At 46.4% G+C, this 8,736-nt stretch overlaps 1 protein-coding gene across 1 annotated transcript in view; it reads left to right on the top strand.

Moving 5' to 3' along the window:
• ARHGAP24 (Rho GTPase activating protein 24) overlaps nucleotides 1-8,736 on the top strand; it is a 1,380,530-nt gene that overhangs the window by 795,282 nt on the left and 576,512 nt on the right. The window lies entirely within an intron of this gene.

The following is an 8,736-nucleotide window of genomic DNA, read 5'->3' as shown; positions in this document are numbered from 1 at the left end:
CTCAACCTTTGTCCCTGCGCTGGTGCCATTTTCGCAGCCTAGCGCCAAAGTAGGCACCCTTGCACCATTGTGCAGGAGTGCCTGTGTTGTAAGGAGGATTGTTTTGTGCAGAAAGGGGTACTTTCCTGTACATAAACAATCCCCTGAGGTGTTTACGTCTTTCTCTCTGAGGCATTTTCCTAATAATGAAGCACACACAGAAAGAGGAAAAAACGAGCATTCTCGTTATGCCTCACCTGGGAAGAAGTAGCATTTTGGCACATTCCTAGATCCACCTCTTCTGGTAAATGTAGGAATCCGTCAAAATCAATGGGTTGTGTGTGATAACACCCAAGCAGCACCCATGGGATGCCTCCCTGGGGCAGAATAACGCAATGTGGCGATCTGCACTGCATTGTTACTCCAGATTTATAAAGCCACGTAGGGCAACACAAGGTGGACTTGCGTGGTGTCATAAATCGCTTTTTTGAGGATTGTCGTGCATGCACTACATTGTATGGTGCAAGTATGATGCAACTGGCCTAAATATGGGCCTAAGTATATGACAGGTACTGACGATGGGGTTCTTAGAAATATTTGGGGCCATGTGTTTCATTTTTTTTCTTACAAATTAAGCACTGATTTTAAGCTAGGTGTAATCGTTTAAGTTCTGTGTTGCCATTTCAAACACAAAGACAGAAAATATAAACTCCTCTCAAAATGAAAATCTGCAAAAATAATATTTCTTATGTTGCATGCCTCCATGAGGATACTTCACAATAGTTGGGGCTTCCTTATTGCCAGGACGTGGAATGTGTCTCAGGATGGAATGCTGCCATGGGTGCCTTTCTTACTTAGCAACATCTGATAACCAAGGAAAATTCAGGATCTCATTTGGCATCATTTGGAGAAGAGGAAACCATAGGTAATGGGATGTAGGGTAGTGGGCTGCTGAAAATTACATTAAGCTGTTGATATTTTGGATCTAAAAGAAAAAACGATTGGATCCTATCTCATGCCCAGTTTAAAGCTGTGAAACACACAAAAGGTGACAGGAGGCTGCTTGCATTAAGTCTGAACACTAGTAATAACTCAGGTAGCATTCCAAGCCATCATTCTTTTGCTCATCATGTCACCTCAGTTGGGACCCAGCCACATACAAATCAGTCTTGACCCCGCTCACCATGCGATCTGTCCAGCCCTAACCACCAAACCGGGCCCTTCCTGTACCACAACACAAGCAACCCAGGACCGCTTGCGCCCTAGTTATGGGTTACTGCTTGGTTCCAGTGATATAGTGAGCATGGGACTCACGTATGGGGATACCCATGACACTTAGGGTGGCCATCAGTGGCTGAGATTAATTCAGGCATTCCATCCGTCACTTTTTTGTATAATTTAGTGCAGTGGGTCTTAAACTGTTGTCCCAGGACCCTGGCTGCCTGCGCGGCCCACTCATGGGGTCCATTACTTTGTTAGAAAATGTAATAATATTAAAATGTATACATTAAAGTTACTAATGTATACACAAATAAAGAAACAGAATTGAAACTGTGAAAATCTTTTCTATGTTTGGTTGTGAAACAAACAATATATTTCAATATTTGAGCATTGCTATGGAGTGTACTTATTTGTGTGTGTATATGTTTGATGTTCACATCATAAAAATTGGTTAGGCTGGGGGTGCCCAGCATCCAAGACCCAGTGGGTGTCCCTGGATTCCAGTAATGATTCAGTGGGGTCCCCGTATTCCAATAATGATTTAGTGTGGTCCTTAGATTCCAGTAATGAATCAATAGGGGTTCATAGAGGATTCCAGTAATGGTTTAGTGGGGTCCCTGGATTGCAGTAATGATTCAGTGGGGGTCCCCAGAGTCCAGTAATGAATCAATAGGGGTTCATAGAAGTCCAAATGTTAAGAACCACTGCTTTAGTTTGTCACCCTAAATGGGAGGGGTATTCCCAGTCGACTGTCCTGTGACCACTGTGTCACTGGAACTAAGCTGCACCCAGCTGATAAGCTCATTACTAGGGTGAACCAGTCCTGGGTTGCTCGTGGTTCAGGGAGGACCTGGCTTGACATTTCGGACTGGATTGTTCCGATTGGAGCGGGGTCAAGACCGATTTGCTTATAGCTGGGTCCAAACTGAGGTGACACCGTGCACAAAATAATAATGGATCTCGATGCGGCCCAAGTCATTATCAGTGGCTGAGATTAACTCAAGCATTCAAATCCATCCATTTTTTGTATGCTTCAGTTTAAATTTGTGGCACATTAACGACTTCCTGTTAGCACTATATATGAAGACAAAACCTCCTATATACCATACATTAAATATTTTAGAATGGATTTACACATCCATACAGAGATGTGCCCTAATCATCTACCTAAGAAAGACATGTATGTTGTTCTGGTAGGCATGCTGCCATGATTAATAACAAGCAGTGCATGATTTTGCTCAACATAAAAACATTGCTTTTATAAACTGCATCAGAAGCACTATAGATATATTTATCCATTATGTGATCTTCTGGGAGTCGTGGTTGGTGGTAATGAGTAAGCAGTTTGCAATCTATTTGCAAACTTGAGAATAAGAAATATTTTGTACAATCAACTGTTTCGTTAAACAAAGCACTCACACTTTGTGAAAGGGATGTGTTGAGGTTTAAATATTGTTCATTTATCCGTGTACCATGGCTCATTTCCTTGTTTTTTTACTGTTTTTCTAATTTGATATGTGATGAAGATTTATGGAGATTGTTATGGTTTGTACTATGTGGTATATTTTTACGAGTTGCTTTAGTATTTCTGTTTTTTTTTAAATAAATGGATGATAACCTTTGAAAAGAAACATCAGGAAGTTGTTTTGTGGATCGTAGAGTGTCTTGGTGTACGATTCAGTGAAATATGAGCTATGGACAGTGAGAACATTGTTGTTTGCATTCCATTCGATGCAGCAATGTTCAAGTAACCTCTTTATATGCTATAGCATAGGGATTTAAACGGGTAGGATCAACTCAGGGGTTTTAAGAGCATATCCCAAAAATGGTGGCATACACGTGCATACCCAAGACTTTGAGGACAAATGTAAAGTGAGCACCTGTCATACTATGGCCTCGGTATGATTTTATGTCAAAATGTTGAGTACAAAAATATTGAGATGCAAAAATCTCTTGGAGTTAAGTTTAGTTAAACATATGCTTACCGATTTATACTTATCATCACAATATTATTTTATTTAATATTCAGGTCACAATATTTCTACATGTTGACATTTAGAATTTGATAGTCTGGTAAAATACCTCAGGGTGGAGAGGGTTAACATAAATAACACAGTGTAGCAACTGCAGCAGGACGATTAAAAAAGTTATAAGACTGAGCACTTGTAACAGAGCAGTTCAATTTGGCTCATTGACTGGATGCAACAGAAGCACAAATATGCTGGAGGTGGACGATGTTGGCAGTACTCTGACGCAATGCAGTTACCAAGGGATAAAGGAAGGAGGCAATAGTTGTCTTTGACAGGAAGGTACTTTCATGCTAGGATAGTGCCCCTGTTTTCTCTGAAAGCTTGCCATCTCCTGTTGTTAGATGTCTAGGTAAGTAATCAAGCATCAGGAACAGCAGTTCCCATGTTTTCCTCAAGTGTCAGTGGTGCTGCTAGGCCTTTTGCAGCTATGATTCAGACAATGAGATATCGTACATTTAGGTGAGTTGTTGTAGAAAGAATAAAGCTATCAGTGGTGGTGAACCCACTGATGGTTGTAAATATACAGGACGTAGAATCCAACTTGTGATCACCATTGTGAAGAATGCACCAGACGTTACCACAAGTAGGTTTGCCAAACTGGCCGGATGGCCTTCAAAATATATCAAAATACACTTGGAGGTACCACCAACAGCAGTTAAATCATTTTAACATTACAGTAGTTTGAAAAGTTCATGCTTTTATTTTTCTTCATGCATTCAATGTGTAATAGTTATGTATTGAAATATATCCAGGGCTACTAGAATTATTTGATTGTGCGGCCACACCGATTTTCACATAATTACATATTTCCGCATTTGCTACATCATCCGTCATCTGCAGCATATTTTGCAGATTTTAACAAAAAAAGTTTCTGCTCAAACGGTTCAAAAGTTACTAAAAATGCAATAACACATTGTCGTGCAGTGGAAGGTCCTTTGCAAAGCTTGACTGGTCACCTTTCTGTTGCTTATTGCTATATTTATGTGTTAAACTGGTACCATTGGAAGTGTGGCCACGATGGCGACCAGAGCGGACGTCTATTTTGGCTCCGCTTCATGCCCTCTCATGATCCTGAAATAGCGCCTCAACCCTGCCACGTATAGAATGATGCGTGACCCCCCCCATTACCGGCTCCGCACGTATAGCAAACAGGAGGGAGAGAAGCCCAAGGTGGATCACCACGGCCGAGAAATCGGAGCAGCACTCACCTCTGCGTGTGGGGCCTCAGAGAGGCCTTCCTGACTTTGCAATCGGGCCACAGAGAACCGAGTTGCCTGGCCGTCGCCCTGGGGGAGGAGCCTGAGCTCCTCCGACACACGGGAGAGTGCCCAAGCGGAGGGATGAGGAGACGACAGCCGGGCACATAAGCACACAGGGGGGCAGGGACGCTGTGCCTGGGTCGCGGAATTCTGATCGGGCGAGGAGGCTGCTCCGGTTGAGACCAGGCGCACCTCCTTGAGTGATGGGGAGGCCTGTTGGGCTGGGCCTGAGTATCTGGGTGGGTGTGCGGCAGGGAGACCTCCTGGGTCGCTGCTCTCCATGCTCCTACCGCCCTGTGCCCTGGGACCGGCTACAGGGACAGCTTGTATGGCCCCAGAACAAAAGTAAGGAGATTGAAGGTCAGGGAGGGGGGCTGCTGCATGACCGAGTAATGTGTGGCCCCTATCATCGGACAAGTGCACGCAGCGGGCCAGAGGGTGTGAGGCCAGAGGGGGAGCGGCGCCACAAGAACTGGGCCTAACATCGCAGCCAAGCTGTGCGGAGACTTGCAGCCTTTGACCCTCGCCCCGGGAGGGCACCCCAAGTGTCTCCGGAACGTGGGAGAATGCCTGAATAGACCAGAGGGAGATGGCAGGCCACGCCTGGGAAATGGCAGCTGGGCCGACAGGCACGAGGAACACTGGGGTGCCGTGCATGGGGCGAGATCTCAGCCAAGATGGGGCATACATAAGGAAGAAGAGTCCATCCCCCGGAGAAAGCAGAGGAGCCAGTTGGGCTGGGCTGGAGCACCCGAGCCGGGGGGTACAACCAAGAGGCTCACTGCACCTTGGATCTAGCTTCAGGGGCAGCTCATAACAGCCCTTGACAGGCAATGGAGAGATTGAAAATCGAGGGGAGCAAATGTGATTTTGACTGACCGACTGCACTACTGGCTCCCCCTGTTCAATGGTACTGTGGGGGATCCCTGGGCGATAAATAAAGTGCGGAAATCGTATGGTATGGACGGCGCTACTCGAAATAGTAACGGGGTGCTGGGCCCTGCGCTACCTACGTTAACTAGCCAATAAACTCCCCACACCACAAATGGATACGCTTGCAAAAACAATGATGGGTCGGAACAGAACAGACAAGACCAGGGCGAATGGCTCAGTGGCGTGTGAGCTTGTCGAGCTAGGAGAGTGCAGGAACTCTCCGGATATCTCGCTAGCGGATACCCTGGCAGAGCACTCTCAGAAATTCAATGGCATACTGAATTCAGTGATTGACATTAAGGCTACCTTGGAACCCAAGATCGACTCACTACGGATAGAGATGGGTCACCTGAGGGAAGACCATAAGAAGTTGAAGGAACGCATGGAAGCCACGGAAAACGCAGTATCCGACATGCAACCATCGGTGTCAGACGCTACCTCAAATGCTGTTGCTTTGCAAAGGAGGTGCTGCACCTGCGACAGCGGCTAAAGGACCAGGAAGGTTGATCCTATTGCAACAACATACTCGTGGTGGGGTTTCCTGAACGAGAAGAAGGTTCTAGCATGGATCTCTATATGGAAGAATGGCTATCTCAACAACCCTGCAAGGCAAACACTTGGCCTTCTTTTCGGTTGCAAGAGCCTACAGGGTTCCGGGCAGACCTTTGTGCCCGGGCGCGCCCCCCGCAACTAGTGGTGGTCCACCTCTTCAACTACTGAGATAGAGACCATATACTGCAGGTGGCCCATACGCGTGGCTCTTGGAGAATAGCGGATGCCATGGTACATATTTATCCAGACTATACCCTGGAGGTGCAGCGCAAACAAGCCTCGTTTCACCTTGTCAAACGTACACTGTGAGAGCACAACATTAAATATGCGCTGCAGTTCCCGGGGACTCTCCGGGTTGCTATGGACGGCGTCACCTCCTTTTGCGCTACACCAGAAGAAGCCTGGGCGTGATTAGAAGGAAGAGGGATAACCCATGCACCGCAAAAACCTCCTGTGCGAAAGACAAGGACTGCGAGGAGGGAGAATCAGGGCCCAAACAAGCCTCAGCCAGATCTGACCCATCAAAAGAGGAGGCAGCTACAGAAAGAGTGCGGGGTGGCAGAGGTGGATATTCGGGCTGGGACGCCCTCCCCCCCCTCCGCTGAGTGACGAACAGTTGGACGTAGATGTTCCTGTTCTGGACGGCGAACAGATACATGCACTAATAGGAGGTGGCCCACCTGTGCCATCGCAATCTGCTGAAGACTTGATATAAACTAAGCAGCGGGTATGGTTATATCTTGAGAGCCGATGAGAGGGCTCACCCATAAGTGGTATTAAAACTAAGTGGACATGCAGGGTTGATATCTGCATCCTAACAGCTGAGCGCTATTACTGTATACGTTACTACGATACTTGGTGCTATTTGACTAGCCACATCAATTCCCCACAAACACCAAGGTGTATTCTTTGTTGAAAAGTAGTTAATTTTTTTAAGTGTAAGCATTGCAGTGCTATTGGCTGATCACCAGTTGGCATAACAGCCTGGTATGGAGAGTTTACTGTTATACCTATGTTACGATAGGGGTTTGGTTTTATTGGTTATAAATACTTTTAAGTGGATGTGTATGTCGGGGTGTGCAAGGGGAGGGTGGTGGCTTGGTGGGGGGTGGATTGTTACCTAGATGGACACATGCTGCAGTACTCTTTTATGACATGGAATGTTAGAGGGCTGGAGGACTGCATCAAATGATTTAAGGCATACCAGTTTTTACGACGGTGCAAAATATAGGTGGCGTTGTTGCAGGAAATGCACTTTACCGCACTGGACCTGCAAAGGGTACACAAACTTGGGCGGGGCACATTGGTAGGAACCACATATTCTAGGTACGCCATGGGGACACTTATCTGGGTGGCTCCAGGGGTCCCTTTGGAGGTATTACATACCAAAATAGACCCTAAAGGTCGTTATGTGACCCTGGAAGGTAAACTAGATGGGGCACCAATATACATAATTTCCCTCTACATCCCTAATGCTAATCAAGCCACATTCCTACAATCACTCACTACATCTTTACTTCACAATCCAACGGCTCCATGCTACTGAGGGAAACTATAATAGCATACCGGACATTGAGCTTGATTGATCCTGCCCACCTGTCCCGGGTGCCCAATCTATAAAGTTAGCGCAAGATCTACGACAATGGGCAACACACAACCAATTACATGATGCATGGCGGTGCCTCCACCCCGCTGAACGCGGTTACTCCTATTACTCAGGGGTGCATGATTTACACACTATGATTGACCTCATATACTGCAATTCAGAGGCTTTACTAAAAATTACTGACACCGAATATCTTGGTCGCACATTTTCAGACCACTCCCCCATGTGGCTTTGGTTACGGTGGAGCTGCATCCCTCCGAGTATTCCCACATGGAGAATGCCAGTAGTAGCCTTGCAGGATGCAGTGTACAGGGATACTCTCAAAGGATATATTAGCACTTATTTTGAGGAAAATGAGGGCACAGCACCAGATGTGGGGATTGAATGGGACGCCTTTAAGGTGGGACTCAGGGGTCATGCGACAAAGACTAATTTTGGCATTGGGCTGGTCTTGCGCAGGGAGATCCAGGAGCTTGAATCCAAAATGCGATCTTACGAGCAACTCCTGCCCACAGATGACACTGCAGCTGCGTTACTGGCGAGAATATGCTTTACTCATAAAATAGCAGTGGATAGGCTGGAAGATAGCGAGGTGATGGAGGCTCCCCTACAAGTATCAGAAATAGAAGAAGCAATTAAACAAACGGTGTGGGCAAAAACCCCGAGCACAGATGGTTGCCGATCAAATTCTATGCCACATACCACACAGCCCCAGACCCTAGACTATTGACGACTTACAATGCGGCATATGGTAGGGGGATTCTGCCCACTTCCATGCACGAAGCAACATTGGTGGTGCTACCCAAACCGGCCAGGGGTCCTACAGACCACTATTACTACTTAATTCGGACTCCAAAAAACTCAGCTGTATATTGGGGAGAAGGCTCTCACCTATAATGACAGGGCTAATACACCCAGGCCAGAAAGGATTTATTCTGGGCAGGAGTACGTTTGAGAACCTCAGGTGTTTATTCTCAATACCGTACTGGGCGCACACTGGGGGGTAGAAGCGTGGGTGACATCACTTGACATAGAAAAAGCTTTTGACACATTGGGATGGGACTATCTGATGAGGGTGTTAAAAAAAATGGGCCTGGGCCCTGGATTCCTTAGATGGATCGCCCTTATCCATCAAGCACCATGGGCACGAGTGAGG

The sequence above is a fragment of the Pleurodeles waltl genome, chromosome 1_2 (genome assembly GCF_031143425.1).
Source record: "Pleurodeles waltl isolate 20211129_DDA chromosome 1_2, aPleWal1.hap1.20221129, whole genome shotgun sequence".
In the NCBI taxonomy this organism is placed as follows: domain Eukaryota; kingdom Metazoa; phylum Chordata; class Amphibia; order Caudata; family Salamandridae; genus Pleurodeles; species Pleurodeles waltl.
Note: the sequence above shows the minus strand (reverse complement) of the source record. Positions and strands in the feature narration are given on the sequence as shown.